Here is a 16,992-nt window from a genome sequence, read left to right as displayed (position 1 = left end):
TACTTGGGTCTCTAGTCCTATAACCTTCTCTTCCAATATGGAGACCAGCTTGCACTTTGTACAGAGAAGTTGCTTTTATCCTCTGGGAGAATGACAAACATGGCACATCCTGTGCAGGTCACAACAGCTGGTCACTCACTATCCATATTGTCTCCCTTCTAAGAGCCTCTTCAGATGTTGTATTGCTCACAGAAGCCTGAAAGGCAAAAAACTCTGTGGGAACTCTCCCCAGTCAAACTCCCTCTGTTTGCTTCTCCTCTGTTCGCAGATCACTTGGTTCGCAACTGGCTGCTTTTTTATAAGACTGCTGGCTCGAAGCAGTTGCCCCGGCTCAAAGCTTTCCCTCCCAACAACCACTCAAGGCCACCTGGAACAAAGCACTCCAAATTCACACTTTTCAAACAAACAAACACACGGTCAAACAGTCCCTGCAACTAGCTCCAGTCAAACAAATGGTCACAGCAGACAGACACTCAGATATGCACCCCACCACCTCAAAACACAGCCCCCCCTAATGTAGCACTCACTGTAGCTCCTCTCCGATGGTTCCAAGGCAAACTCCCTCTGTTTGCTTCTCCTCTGCTCGCAGCTCACTCGATTCACAACTCAGGTCCCCGCAGAATACTCTGTTTATGTGCACCAGGATGTCCCATGAATCGATGAAATTTTCCTCTAGGTAGTCTGCAGCCCTCTGCCGAAGGTGTCTGGGGCGGGTTGCCTTATGTACAGCTTGCACGGCTGTGGTAGGCATAAGCGCCGTCTTTCTTAGTTGCTAGGGGGTGATTGACCCCTGCTCAGCCCCAGACCCTGCCCCCACTCCACCCCTTCCCCCAAGTCCCCACCACTGCCCCACCTCTTCCCATCCCCACTCCACCCCTGTCCTGCCTCTTCCCACCCCCTCACCTAAGCACACGCCACCCTAGCTCCTCCCACAGGCTGTGGAACAGCTGATTGCAGCAGGTGCGAAGTGCTGAGAGGAAGGGGGAGGAGTTGATCAGCAGGGCTGCTAGAAAGCTGGAGGTGCTGGCGGGGAGAAGGAGGCGCTGACTGCAGGTCGGGGGGGGCTGCTGATGGGTGCTAAGCAACCACTATTTTTTTCTATGGGTGCTCCAGGGCTGGAACCATTGCAGCACACAGGCTAGCAACATATGGTTCTGGGAGCCTGCAGGAGCTGGTCCCTTTCAGCCGCCATTAACCTCAGAAGTGAGATATTGGCTAAAATCACCACAGCCTCTAGAAAACAGTGCCAATGTTCAGTTCAGTTGCCCTAGGCACATATACTCATGCCCGTAAACTATCACCCCTCATTTACCCAATTTGCCCCCACGCTAGGGCCATACACACCATGACTGGTGCTATGACTGCCACCATGCGGTATAGATCCCAAGGAGAAGTGAGAATGTGGTGCTTACAACTTGTATGGATCAAGGGGCGTGAGTTTAGTATCCCAAAGTTTCAATTTATCTCAAGAATACACTGACAATGGCACCTCTGTGTATTGTATCTTCAGCAGCTGGAAATGTGGCCTTGAGGGTCTCTCCATCCACACCATTGGAACAGCTGAGCCAGATAAGGAGAAGGAAGAGGACTGAGGATGACATAGACTCATAGACTTTAAGGTCAGAAGGGACCATTATGATCATCTAGTCTGACCTCCTGCACAATGCAGGCCACAGAATCTCACCCATCCACTCCTGTAGCAAACCCTTAGCCTATGTCTGAGTTATTGTAGTCCTCAAATTGTAGTTTGAAGACATGTTCCTAGAGATCCTGCAAGGCTTCAGAGCTTCAAATAGAATCATAGAATCATAGAATTCAAGATCAGAAGGGACCAATATGATCATCTAGTCTGACCTCCTGCAAGATGCAGGCCACATAAGCCTATCCCCCCACTCCTTTAGCAAGCGACCCCTGCCCCATGCTTCGGAGGAAGGCGAAAAACCTCCAGGGCCACAGCCAATCTACCCTGGAGGAAAATTCCTTCCCGACCCCAAATATGGCGGTCAGCTGAACCCCGAGCATGCGGGCAAGACTCTCCAGCCATACCCTTTGAAAAAAGGTTAAGAATATCATATCATTGACCCATGTCCTTTTTACCAGTGTGGCACCTAATTAACCTATTGACTAAGCCTGGTATCCTATCATACCATCTCCTCCATAAACTTATCTAGCTTAATCTTAAAGTCATGGAGGTCCTTCGCCCCCACTGTTTCCCTCGGTAGGCTGTTCCAGTATTGCACTCCCCTGATAGTTAGAAACCTTCGTCTAATTTCAAGCCTAAATTTCCTGACTGACAATTTATATAGTGAGCACAGGTCCTGGAGGATCACCCTGGCAGACAACATTGATGGAGATAGAGCGGAGAGGAGAAAGGTGCAGGACAAGGAAACAGACAGACATGCTGCAGATTCTGGTGGGCCTGCAGGTTCAACAATCCCATGCTCACCTCCCTCTGCAGCCCATTGAGAATTGCATATCAGGATCTCCCTACCCCCTGCCATCAACATTCCATGTGGCATCAGAGGCCACTGCACTACTCCTACCACTCCACCCCTAGGGACATTAAGGACATTCACAGACACACATACACTGACCTGAAAGACACAATTGGTGTATGTGTATCTGAAATGGAAATGACTGTTCTTTCCTCTTTAAGTTCTTTTCCCTTAATTTATTAAGTTATTAATGTTTTACTATTTGCATTGTTATGGAATAAAGGTCTGTTTATGGAATAAAGGTCTGTTTTTGGAAACATAATTCATCTTTATTAGCTCACGACATATGCTGGGTGGTGATGACATCATTCACAAACAGTATTAATACTTTCATTGGCAATGTTATATTACTACACACACACACACACACACACAGAGCACTCACCAAAGGGTTCATACAGGGCAGCAAAAGAGCAAGGCCAGATAGAGCACACTACAGCAACATACACTACTCTGAATCACTATAAAAATGATCTTTCACAGCCTCCTGAGCCAAATAATCCGCTGGTTGGGAAAGAAGATCCCTAGTTGCAGCTTTCTGTACAGTCCTGTGTTCTTAAAGATGCGCTCGTCATTCACCTTCCCTGACCAGCCCACACTGATGTCAGTAAAGTGTCCCTTGGTGATCCACCAGCACTTGCAACACCATAGAAAAGTAGCCCTTTCTCTGGCAAAGTGGTCTGGTAGCAAAATGGGGATATGCATCCCATGGTTCACCCCACTCCAGTTTGGGAACCCCACTCCAGTTTGGGAACCCCACTGCTGCAAAACCAGCCACTATGTCCTGCATATTGCCCAGAGACACAGTAGTGCACAGCAGGAGGTGATTAATGGCCCTGTACACATGAATTACAACAGCCCCTGCAGTGGATTTCCCAACTCCAAATTGATTCCTGACTGATCAATAGCAATGGGGCATTGCAAGTTTCCACAGAGTGATTGCCACTTGCTTCTCCACCGTCCCTGTGGATTGCATTTTGGTGTGTCTGCACTGGAGGACTGAGGTGAGCGCTGCACACAGAACCAGGAACATGGCCTTGAGCATCCGAGAATTCTGCAGCAACTGCTCATCATCCCAAACCTGCACGACAATACGGTCTCCCCAGTCAGTGCTTGTTCCTTGTGCCTAGAACTGGTACTCCACCATCTGTAGCTGCTCCATGAATGTGCCAACAACCTTGAATTGTTTCTTTTTATGTGCCACAACAATCTAAGACTCCAAGGAATCATCATGTCCCTACAGCTCCTCTTACCATGGGCGGCAGGTTTGTAGAAATTTTGGTGGTGCCCAGAACCTGCTCCCACCCAAACTCTGCCCCCCACCTGCCCAAGGCTCTGGGAGGGATTTTGGGTGGGGCAGGAGGTCTGGGGTCCAAGAGGGGTGCAGGCAGTGGGAGGGAGTTTGGAGATGGGAGGTGGTGTGGAGGGAAGGGGTGCAGGCTCTGGGAGAGAGTTTGGGAAAGGGAGGGGGTGCAGGGGTGGGGCTGGGTTTGGGGTGTGGGAGGGGGCTCCGGGCTATAGCAGAGCATGAGTGTGGGGATGAGGGCTGTGGGGTGGGGCTGGGGATGAGGGGTTCATGATGCAGGAGGGGGCTCAGGGTTGGGGCAGACAGAGTGTGTGTGGGGGGTGAGGGCTCTGGCTGGGGCTGGAGATGAGGGGTCTGGGGTGCTGGAGGGGCTCAGGGCTAGGGTTGAGGGTGTGATGAGGGGGTGAAAGCTCTGGCTGGGGGTGTGGGCTCTGGGGTGGGGTGGGGCAGGGCTGGGGATGAGTTTGGGGTGCAGGTAGGCTGCTCCATGACAGGGGCCAGAGAGGAGGAGGACTCCCCCCAGCCCTTTCCCTGCCGGCAGCAGTGAGCTCTGGGGAAGGAGCCCCCCTTTCCCGTCCCCCCAGCAGCACACTCACCCCCACCACTGTCACTGCAGGTGCTCCTAGGGCCTCTCTCAGGTCCAGGAATCTCCCTCACCTCCCCCGTGGTGGGTGCCAGGGGATGCTGCGTGTGCCTCCTCCCCTGCTGTTGCCTCTGACTGTAGCCTCACTGGGGGATGGGGCTGCCCCTTGCCCAGCTTGGGGCAGGAGCGGTGACTGTGGGCGGGGGGGCGGGCTGTGCTGGTGGAGGTCCCACCAGAAAAGGGAAGGGTCTGAGGTGGAAGGGCAGGCTCAGAGTCAGTCTGCCCTGGCTGTCGATTTGGGGGGCACTAGGACCCTGCGGCAGCAGTTGCTGCAGGGAGGCAGCATGGAGCTGCACAGAAGAGGCAGGGACACTCTGCTCCCTCTGGGGCCTGGGGACGTGCATGGGGCCAGCAAGGGGGGGCCGGGGGACACTCAGGAGGTGTGGGGGGGCTGGGCCCCTGGGCTCTGAATATTGCTGGTGCCCAGGCACCATGTGGGTATATAACTTGCTGCCCATGCCTCTTGCAACTCTACAAATACCACAGGATCAGGCTGCCTATGCTCGTAATGCTCATCACAATAGTGCAGAACTCTGTGGACTCCATGCTTCTGTTAGCAATGGCGTACAGTGAGAAGGGAAATGCAGGTTTGTGGGATTTTGAAAAGAAGAGTGAAATATGGGGTGCAGAACACTGCATTATGGGAAGTTGAACCCATACTCCCAGTCAAACACCTTGTACTGGATAGAGATGAGTTACACAGTCATAGAATATCAGGATTGGAAGGGACCTCAGAAGGTCATCTAGTCCAACCCCCTGTTCAAAGCAGGACCAATCCCCAGACAGATTTTTGCCCCAGATCCCTAAATGGCCCCCTTGAGGATTGAACTCATAATCCTGGGTTTAGGAGGCCCATGCTCAAACCACTGAGCTATCCCTCCTCCCCAGCTAGCCATGGTGCACTGCACTCTACATTGACACAAGCACTCTTAGTGAGGACATACATCTCCGACACAAGGAGCATAGAGTGGACATGCACAAGCAATGTAATTACTACAGCAGCTTTATGCCCATGTAAATTAGGTCAACTTAATTTTATAGCGTAGACATGGCCTTAAAGTCTGTGAGTCTACACCTACAGCACTATAGTGGCACTCACTTTAGTGCTTTAGTGCTTAGTGACGATACTACCTACATCGACGGGAGAGCTTCTCCCATAGGTGTGGGTACTCCACCTCCCTGAGAGAGACTGGGACTAGAAACCAACAAGAGGGGTAACAGGGTGTAGAGAGCAGACAGATTTAATGAGGAACTAGGGTGCAGTGGGAGAACTGGAATGAGCTGGACAAAGAGGCTGTGACGAGGAGTGGGGCAGGAAGAAGACTGGTAGAAAGTGCTGCAGAAGCTGAAAATGGGGGCATGAGGGGAGACTACTTGGGCCACGGAGAAGGGAGAGAGATTGGACTAGGAACTGCAAGGGAGGAAACTGGGATTCAAGGAGAAGCCTGGAGACTGGGATTGGGTAGGCAAGGATCTGGGACAGGGATAAGGAAGAGACGGGGACAGGTTGAAGGCAGTGATGAGCTGCCAAAATCTTAACAACGGGTTCCCTATAAAAAGTTCTGATTTAAGGGATGTGCGACAGCATGTATTTTTTTTTTACCAATAGGGTTACCATACGTCCATATTTTCCCAGGAGGTGATTAAGAACCGAAAAGCCTGACATGTCCAGGAAAATACAGATGTATTTTAACCCTACCTAAAGTTCTTTTTTAAAAAGATGGGGCTGAACTAGAAATGAGCTCCGTTTCACATGTGTGGGTGGTGATCAGGGACAGTCTCAATTTTTGGGTCTTTTTCTTATATAGGCTCCTATTACCCCTCACCCCCGTCCCGATTTTTCACACTTGCTGTCTGGTCACTCTAGGGTGTGCACATGTGTGGGTCCCAGCTGCTCCCTGCCCCCCCTCATTAAAGCAGGTGTGCAGGGTTACTGCCCTGGGAACTGCAGGGCACCAGTGGATTTGGGGCTGGCTGCAGATAGGGGCATGGGGCAGGGCTAGCTGGAGGCAGGGAGTGACACGGGCTGGCTGTGGGCAGGTGATGCAGACGGGCGGGCTGCGGGTGGCTGTGGGCAGGGGGTGGCTGCGGGAGGCTGTGGGCAGAGGCTGGCTGCAGGCAGGGGGTGGCTGTGGGCAGGGGGCTGCTGTGGGCAGGGGGTGGGGCAGAGGGCGGCTGTCGGCAGGGGCTGGCTGCGGGTGGCTGGGGCTGGCTGGGGGCAGGGGGTGGCTGGGGGCAGGGAAGGCGGGGGAGGGGCGCAGATACTCACGCGGGGTGGGAGGGGCTGGGAGCAGCAGGACGCAGCCGGAGCCCCAGGGCCAGAGGTCCAAAGAGCAGGAGCAGCAACAGGGCCAGGAGGCAGCTCACATGGCTCTCGCAGCACAGCGCAGCGCCCCCCGGCGGCCGGGAGGAGGAATTACAGGCTTCCCAGGCAGGGCCCATCACTTCCCTCGCAGGGAAGCTAGTTAACAAGCGGTTCTAAAACCGCTTCTAAATTTAATAACGGGTTTGCGCAAACCGGTGCGAACCGGCTCCAGCTCACCCCTGGTTGAAGGGGACAAGGCAGAAAGGCTCAAGATTTGGTAGGACAGGCAGAAGTGCCTGTGACCGGAAGCACACATTCCACTCCGAAGCCTGGGAATCCTGAGTCTCACCATTCCTCTGCTGTCAGCAAATATCTGTGAAACCCACCAGTAAAGTGTGTGTCTGATCCCTCTCTAGTGTGGTCCATATAGAGGACGACAACCTACCACTCTCAGTTGCTCCATTAGCTCATGTGGCAAAGGTGATAGATCTAAAGGTTCTGACCTTGCCACTGAATCATGTCGGTGTCAGTATGATGCCATGTGATAGAAATTCCATTTTTCAGTTTGCTTTAAAAAAAATATCTAGGAAATTACACACAAAAAATATGTTAAAAGAACATAGAAATTGCAAAGACTAGCATTCAACAGTTAGGAAATGCCAAAATTAAGGTTGTGTGGGTCCGTTTATACCTATGCATTATGATACAGTCTTTAATTACATGATAACATACTATTTTTTCCATCTGATCCCTGCCTCATTCAGTGCACAGGATTGACATAAGGCTCTTAAAGTTAGGTTGAGGACCCTGGAATAATTGTGGAAGTTATTTTATATTGTAAATCAATGTATTTAAAAGTTTATTCTTGATATTGCATTAAGATTTGTTTTATTGTTGTATTTTTACTGTTTGCATTTTGATTAATGGGAGCAGCTCCTTTATTAAGACACATTATTGAAGGAACACCTAATTGTAGAGTGTGTTTGGAAGAGACAAAGTAGTGTGAGAGAGATTTTCACTCTGCTCCAGAGACCGGAAGACCCTGCCTGTGTAAGCTCCAAAAAAGGTCAGAATTTCATTTAATAAACTTCTTTCCAGAAAGCAGGCCTAATTCCTGAAGCTGTAACATTAGTGCTTTTGTAAGACTGGATGCTTCAGGACATTGCTAATGACTTAAACCAGTAGCTCACCAATTTGAATCCAGCACAGCTGAATAGAGATTAAAAGCTGTTCCCACCTAATGGATGCTTGATGGCCCTAATATCATATGAGAGTCTGATGAGTCCTCGTTCCAGCTCGCACCACCACCATGCTTTGCTCTAAACTGCACACTCTTTGGTGCAAGGACTTTTCTTACTATGTTTTTACTATCTCTACTATAATGGGGCCCTGATCTTGGTTGGGTTTTCTAGAGAGAATCCTTGCAGCTGGGGCCATAATTGCCTTACTCATAAATTTGTTCTCACAGGGTGTGAGCGGGGGCGTTTAAAAATCAGAAGACAAAATCAAAAGGTATGATTTAATTTTTCCTAAAAAAAAAAATCATATGATTTTTAAGCCAATCTCATGTTTAAATGGCTCTGTCATTAATTTTCAACTCTTGCGATTGGCCATACAGCTGTTGCGGAGAGCCAAAGGCCTGGAGGACAGATAAAAGATTCTAAGGCTGAAAGCTCAGCTGCTGAGACTGATCCTTCCTCTCTCAAAGAGGGGGAGCCTCAGGTAGTTACTGCCAAGTAGGACCCGTTTCCCCAACCCAAGCATATATGGTAGGGGAATTACTGGGGGATCATCCCTATGGGAATAGATATGTCACCTTGTCCCCCATTCTTCACTCTCTCTCCCTCCCATCTCTGCTGCCCCCATGAGCCCTAGTCAGGGCAGCTATAGCTCCATAAATGCTCCTGCTTATGCCCAGGCCCTCGCCCTGCCACAAGTCTAGGCCCAATGGATCATTTAGATTTGTCAGACCTAGCGTCTTAGCCAGCAAACCACAGACAGGTCACTGGCTAGGGCTGCTGTCAGAGGAACACAACTGGCAGCTTTGCTCTTCACACTCACTTTTGAGGTCATTTCCCACTTCCACCCCTCATTTTGCCTATCCCTCCAAACATCACACAGCCCTAGAAGAAGCAGTGGGAGAGGAGTAGCCGATGGCTCAGCTACCAGTGCCACCCTTAGCTAACTCCACTCCCCGGGTAACAGCCCCAGATGGCAAACCATGTCCAGTTTATTTTGCTAACATTCTCAGTCTCATGAACTGTAGAGTGTTTGTCAGATCAACGCTTGTGGCAGAGATGTCATGGGAGCAGCATCTGTGAACAATTTTAAGATTGGTCCCTGTATCTTCTTTACAATATCTTCACAGTTGGAAATTAAAATGAAATTAAACAAATGATCCCCAGGGAACTTCAAGCATACAGACAAAGCTTCTGGCTTTGGCCTTGCTGTTGGCTCCAACCCCTCCAAGCTAATTCCTTTGCACTTGTACAGCAGCGGCCCCTTGTAAAGGCAGGTAGGTTAGCTCCTCTGTGATTCCTAGCTGCTTTGATGAATGCTCCTACTCTTCTTGGCAATGAGGAGCCTGGGTGCCCATGGAAGCAGCTGGAAACGAGAAGAGGTGCCAGCTCCATCTGACCAACCAGCTGTATCACTCCTCTAGCATATCCAGGTCAGGAACTTCAGGTGTATTTGGTACTGGACTGCTGCAGAAAGTATGATATGATACGCTCCTGTAAGTATGATAAGCTCCTGTCTGTCTAGCTAAGGCAGATAGTTTCCAAGTGGCCTTCAGATTTGAACAAAAGCAAATCTAATCTCAGATTCCAAACACTTGAATCATTCTGACTAGATGCGTACTCATGCAGCCAGGACAAGTGCTCCTTGCATTTCTGGCCATTGGCCCTAACCAGCTGTCCCTGCCCTTCTTGCCAGGACCTGATGAAAAAAAAAGAAGCAACAAGCTACAAGCCAAAAAACTAGCCAACAAGCAACTCACAAGCAATTAAGCAAAAAACAAGCCCAGTTTCTGTGTTTTTTCCCGCAGGTTTGGCACATCTGATCCTGTCCTCTTTCAAGGGTGACAATTCCTGCTGGCTTCTCTGACTGTTCAACCCAGCTGAGCAACATCCTCTCTAGTTTGCCTAGGAGCTTGAGTCTATTTTCCTCAGGTACTAGGATGGAAGAGAACGTGGCCTGGATAACTATGTCAACGTTCAGCCCTCGCTGAGAAGTAGATGTAGAGTAGAGCATCACCAGCACGTGGATGGCACTGTAGTCTGGCATCTCACCATCAACCTCAGCAGTCTGACACAGGAAAAGTAACCAGCCTAAGCCTTGCAGGACTCAGCGGACAAGGGGAATCCCTGAGTAGGAAGAGCAGTTTCCTATCAGTCTTAGTATGGCCCCATCTAGCCCTGCTCAGTCGCATAAGCAGGAGGGTAGTACATCTACACCAGAGGCTCTTAGGAGGCTGTTTATCAGCACCCCCAACACTGTCTTCTTGTCATGCCCAGTCTGGGAAGGGGACTGAAATGATATGGAGGCCACCCAACTCAGGATAATGGAACCTAGGAAGGAAGAGTAGGGACCAGCTGCTGAAATCTGTAGGCATGGTCTGCTTCCATACCATGTCTTAGGGTACTTGGGAAGTTGCTCTCCCAGGAGAAGGCTTTGCTTTGGCCGTAAAAGTCCCAGGTTTTCCCTACTGGCATTCCCTGCTCCCCCAGGGCCATGAGTCTTAAGGGGACAGATTTCCTCCTTGAGGCTTCCAGAATCTGTGCCTTTGTGCATGACTTGAACTAAGTGCTGATGGGGGAAGGGATCTACTTCCATGGAGCTAGATGGATTGCCCCAGAAGGCAGGTCTTCACAGCAGGAGGCATTTGGGAGCAATGCATATTGTTTGCAGTGATTAGATCTCTTAGAACCTCAATTTAGAGAGGTTTAGATGAGATGCCTTGTGTTGCTGTTAAGCAGACTCATATTTGGATTTCTGACACTGTCATTACAGTCTTCTGCCCTCCCATTCCATCTGAACCAAAGTAACTATGGGGCTAGAGGGTGCAATTTGGGGTCAGTGACTCAGAGGCTGCAGCCAGCACAGTTTTGTAAGGGTGCGCAAGTCCATTGTCCTCCAGGGAGTTCTGGATTGTGTGGTCCAAAGCCAAAAGCTTCCTTGTTGGTCAGCTCCGTGTTATGTTCACAGCATAACCAGTTCACACAGGCAAGTTAGATAAAAACATAAATACTCTTGCTGGAAGGTTAGAATTCAGAACAATAACACACAAGAGCCCCAAAATAGACTGCTCCATGAGGCAGCGTGGCACAACTCACCCCACCTTCTCTTAAATTGTCTCTTTCCAGAATAACTCTGACGTGATGGCATGCTTTGCTACAGAACCCCCTAGCCTGCAAACACCACGCCTGCCCTCACCAACCCACACACTCTTAAAGCAATAGTGTGCAATTCCAACACAGTCCTCAATACACCAAGGTCTGAGCTTGTACCGAAGCACGTAACTGACACTGGAGAGTCCACACCATGATCAACATACGTTAGCTCCCAAGATTTGCCCAAGGTTCACGATAGTGATGGTACTCAAACGTCCATGGTGCCCAGCACAAAGTGTGTCAGGAGCAATGCTTCTTATAGGCAGAGCCAGTAGTGCCACCTATAATTAAGATTCACTGACATTTCCAGTGATAAGAACCTGGTTTCAATTGCTTGTAACTTTACTAAACTAAAACCATTCTGGCTGAAATTTCCCATGCTAGTTATGTGCCTCAGGCTGAATTGTTGTGAAAAGGTTCAGAAAAAAAATGGTTGAGTTGCTTCTCAGAAGGTGGTTAAGGGAAATACTATTTTGTCATGTTAAATTCTTACAACTATTGTGTTGAGAAGCTCTAGCACCGAGGGATTTGAAGTTTGTCAGGGAGGTTGCCCTGGTGTCAGGAATGTGTTGTTTGCTGTTCCCGTGAAAAGTCACCCAATTTTGGCCAGGTTCTAAGTACTTGGAATTGCAGTTTACACGTGCTCCATAGGGACTTCTTAGAATTTGAAAGATAAATTCTCCAAAGATTCTGTCTATACTGAGCATGCTTCAGGCCAGGGATAGTGGGTTTAATGTGAAGGTGCTGGGTGATGTTGGTGGCTTGTAATATACAGGAATTCAGACTAGAGAATCTGGTGGCCTCTTCTGGCCTTAAATTCTGTGACTTATTCTGGAGGGCTGCTGTGGTGCTGGGCAGGGAGACTGAGCTCTCAATATTCCTCCTGATAGTGTCGAGGCAGTGAGAAGTTGAAAACCACCTGTTTGGGCTGGGGGAGGACAAGGAGCTGGAGAAACAGGAGCTGGGTGCTGAGCGGTGGACAAAGACTGGGACTGGCTGGGCATGGAGGCAAGAAGCCTGAGGAGTGGAGACTGGGTATGGACTAGGACGAGAAGCTGTGTGTGTAGACATAGACTGGGATGAAGAGCCTGTTCTTCATCACCAAGGGTGGTTGTGATGAAGGCTGAGGTGAGGGGAAGAGACAGGACTGGGATGGCAGACCCAGACAGCCATCCCTGCATCACTTGCACTAGTTCACAGCCATAAGAGATAGAAACTTAATTGCTTTTAATGCAAACTGAAATTATGGAGGACAAGGTGGAAGCTTATAAACAGGGCCGGCTTTAGGCACCAGCCGTTCCAAGCATGTCACTCTGGCTTTTTTTTTTTTTTTTTGCTTGGGGTGGCAAAAAACCTGGAGCTGGCCATGTCTATAAAACAAAAAGCTGGTGGCCAACCAATCGCAACATGGCTCAATTCAACACCTGGAGGAAAGGCTGTGCTGCTGTAGAATAGAATTTAACAGGTTGTGTTCATGTTTGGCCACTAGAGGTCATTTTGCTCCTGTAAAGCTCAGAAGTGATACACACAAACATGCAACAGCCAAGCAGGTGCTCTGGTTCCCCGAATCCTACTGCAGTGTGGGGTGGTAGGGTGAGGAGGAGAAGACCACTACTCACCTAGATTTGTTCTATGTAGGATATAAACAACAAAAGATTTGGCATTATGAATAAAGGAGGTGAGGGATTCTGGGCTGTATACTCAGCCTGCTGAGCTGTAAGTCACTTTTGAAGAGGGTGAGAGAAGTAGCTTTATGCTACCTTTCCACTTTCCTGATTTTGGAGACACTAGGGGCTGAAACACACCCTGATGTAACCTACAGCAGCCCTTACTGATGGCTCCAGATTGTCCAGAACACAGAAAGCTCCAATTCCAACCCCTCCTGTCCTGAGATGACCTCTCCCTCATTACACACCCCATGTGGACGTGGGAAGACAGTAATTTAGAGCTGACTGCACTTTGTTTTTCCACAACTTGAGGAGTCCCTGTAGTGGGGTGGTCACCCTGCTCAGGTCCAGAGGGGTTAAAACAAGTCCTAGGAGGGGGCTCTGGCTGGAGAAAGCAGTTTTTAGGCTGGGCTGATTGGGGGAAGTGGTTGCAGCTGGGCCCACGCCCCAAACAGACTCAGCTAGCCCTATAAAGGCAGAGAAGCCAGAGGAAGACAGGGAGTCTCTCTCTGTTTACAGGAGGAGTTGGGCCTGGCTGTAGTGAGCTAGAGACAGCGTACCTGAGTGGAGTAGGGCTGGGGCGCTCCAGCCTGGAAAGCCCCATGCTGCGGCCAGGACAGGTACTGGGGCTACGGAGGGGTAGCCAAGGGTAGGCAGAGATAGCAGGTCCAAACCCCCCTTTGCCAGTGATGAATGGTGTGTACACTGCAGTCTGCCCCAGGGGGAGGGGGCTAGATGGTGACTGGCAGTAGCCATATTCTGAGGTGAAGTGGGGATAGTGGGTGGGGGTTCCGCTGGGAGGGGGAGACCCAGAATTGTGGGGGTACTGCTGGGGGGAGGGGGGCAGCACCCAGTTAAAGGGGCACTGGGTCCAGGAGGGATATAGGGCCAGAGGACTGGCAGATCACTGGCCTGCAGAGGGTGCTCCAGAGCTGGAATGAGCTAATTCCTGGAAGTCACCAGCAGGAGGTGCTGCAGGGGTGAGTCTGCCCCTCTACAGTCCCCTACATCCACATCTGGAACAGAGGCCAAAGATCTGCCCCTTTATGAGGAAGGTTTGTATGCAGGAAACCTCTTTCTTGCTCTGTCTGCCTTTGTATCTGTTTATAGTCCCCATCATACAGCTGCTTCAGGGAAGGACAGAAAAAGGAGTCTCATCCTCTGAAGGAAAAGCTCACCTTAACCCATTGCTCTCATTATAGTGTGAATGGTAATACCCATTGTTGCATGTGGTGTGTGTGTGTGTGTGTATACACACACAATCTTCCTACTGTATTTTCCACTACATGCATCCGATGAAGTGGGTCTGTAGCCCACGAAAGCTTATGCTCAAATAAATTTGTTGGTCTCTAAGGTGCCACAAGTACTCCCTGTTCTATTAACCTTAAAACATTTTCCCCCACCCACTTTGTTTCCTGGGATATCAATATCTGTTTTTTCTTGCAGTTGTGGGTGTTGTCTGTGTGGCTATGGAGCACATGGTCAAGGCCAGCTCCAGGCACCAGCGGAGGAAGCATGTGCCTGGGGCGGCATTCCATCTGTTCTTGGGGCAGCACAGTCCAAGTGGTTTGGTGTGTGTGTTTTTGTTGTGTGTGGGTGTGGCTTTTTTTTGTTTTTTGTTTTTTGTTTTTGCTTGGGGTGGCAAAAATGGTAGAGCTGGCCCTGGACATGGTCAAAAATGCTCATTATTTTTTCACAGGAAATTTATCTTTTTTGTTTTCCCCCCACCTTTTTCAAAGTTTCCCATGAAAATGTTTCTCCACTTCTTTTTAAAACCAAGTTTTTGGGTTCAAGATTTTCACCAAAAAAAATGGAGATTTGAGGAAAATTTTGCATTTTATTCAAAAAGTTCATTTTGGTCAAGATTAATTTTTTCATTAAAATAAAGTCTAAATGAAAACTTTTCAGGTAGCTCTAGGTATACTTTATTGGCATGCCAATAAAGTAGTGTTGACAAAGTGTAATAGACAGATCACTCCTTTGTCTGTCAAAGGCGGGTACAGCCGGTTAGGATATATAAAAGCGGCAAAGAGTCCTGTGGCACCTTTATAAACTAACAAACGTATTGGAGCATGAGCTTTTGTGGGTGAATACCCACTTTGTTGGAGGCATGTAGTGGAAATTTCCAGAGGCAGGTATAAATATGCAAGCAAGAATCAGGCTAGAGATAATGAGGTTAGGTTAATCAGGGAGGATGAGGCCCTTTTCTAGCAGTTGAGGTATGAACACAAGGGAGGAGAAATTGCTTTTGTAGTTGGCTAGCCATTCACAGTCCTTTTTGTTTAATCCTGACCTGATGGTGTCAAATTTGCAGATGAACTAAAGCTCAGCAGTTTCTCTTTGAAGTCTGGTCCTGAAGTTTTTTTGCTGCAGGATGGCTACCTTTAAATCTGCTATTGTGTGTCCAGGGAGGGTGAAGTGTTCTCCTACAGGTTTTTGTATATTGCCATTCCTAATATCTGATTTGTGTCCATTTATCCTTTCACGTAGGGACTGTCCAGTTTGGCTGACATACACAGCAGAGGGGCATTGCTGGCACATGATGGCGATATGTTAGGATATAGATATTCAAGCCTGTCTGGGAAGGCCTATACTTTATGAATTTAGGTGTATTCTTGTCACTTAGCTAGTTACAGAGGTATTAAAGAGAGAATCAAAATCATTGTCTATCTGTGTTAGGGCCCTCTCTCACTGATGGTCTGAGGCCCTGTTTAGTCATATTGAAATAAGGCAATCTGGTGGCTTGGCTACACTGGAGAGTTGCAGCGATGGTGGTGGGTTTACAGCGCTGCAACTTACTCACTGTCCACATTTGCAAGGCACATACAGCGCTGCATCTCCCTGGCTGCAGCGCTGGCTGTACTCCTGCTCTGCCTCGGGTATAACTATTGCAGTGCTGGTAATGCAGCGCTGCTCCGCAAGTGTGGCCACCAGAAGCACTGTAATTGGCCTCCAGGGTATTTGGAGGTATCCCAGAATGCCTGTTCAGCCACTCTGCTCATCAGTTCACACCTACTGCCCTGGCTTCAGGTGACCCGCCCTTTAAATGCCCTGGGAATTTTAAACATCCCCTTCCTGTTTGCTCAGCCAGGTGTAGAGTGCAATCAGTGAATCCTTCCAGGTGACCATGCCTCCATGTGCCAAACAAGCCCCAGCATGGAGCAATGGTGAGTTGCTGGACCTCATCAGTGTTTTGGGGGGGAGGAAGCTGTGCAGTCCCAGCTGCGCTCCAGCCGTAGGAATTACGATACCTATGGGCAGATATCAAAGGCCATGCTGGAAAGGGACCATGACCAGGACGCACTGCAGTGCAGGGTTAAAGTGAAGTGCCTATTGCAAAACCCACAAGGGAAACCGCCGCTCCAGCGCTGCCCCTACGACCTGCCGTTTTTACAAGGAGCTGGATGCGATACTTGGGGGTGACCCCACTGCCAATCGACGACCACGATGGACACTTCAGAGTGGGGGGGAGGGGGAAGAGGAGGAGGAAAGCGAGAGTGAGGGTACTGGGGTGGGGGGGAGACACCCTGGAGTCCCAGGAGGCATGCAGCCAGGAGCTCTTCTCAAGCCAGGGGAAAGGTAGCCAGTCGCAGCAGCCGGTACTTGGAGAAGGACAAGCAGAGGAGCGGGTTACCGGTAAGCAGCTTTTATTTTCAGGATGGAAATGTTTCGGGAGAGGATGGGGGGGTTAGGGCTGCATGCATGCATGCCTACATGTGGAATAGCCCATTGATGCGGTCTATCACGTCGCGGTAATCGGCCTCGGTAATCTCTTCAAAAGTTTCAGCCAGCGCGTGGGCAATGCGCTTGTGCAAGTTTATTGGGAGAGCCACTGTGGTCCTTGTCCCAGTCAGGCTAACGCGTCCGCACCACTGTGCCGCGGGGGGTGGGGGGACCATTGCTGCACACAGGCAAGCTGCATAGGGGCCAGGGCAGAATCCGCATTGCTGTAAAAGACCCTCCCGCTCTTCCCAGGTGACCCGCAGCAGCGAGATATCTTCCAGGATTAATTCCCATGGAAAATGTTGGGAGAGTGTTCAGTGCAGATGCCCCCTGTAGCTGTTTGCTGTCCCCAATGCACAGAAACCCCTGCACAGCCCTGAAGCAATCAGTCCCCCTTACTCACCACTTTGTGGCTCCTGTGGGTTATGTGCGCTCTGTTTGGTATGGGAAAAGTATGCTAAA

Source organism: Mauremys mutica, chromosome 1 (assembly GCF_020497125.1).
Source record: "Mauremys mutica isolate MM-2020 ecotype Southern chromosome 1, ASM2049712v1, whole genome shotgun sequence".
NCBI lineage: Eukaryota > Metazoa > Chordata > Testudines > Geoemydidae > Mauremys > Mauremys mutica.
This window is presented reverse-complemented; position numbering follows the sequence as displayed.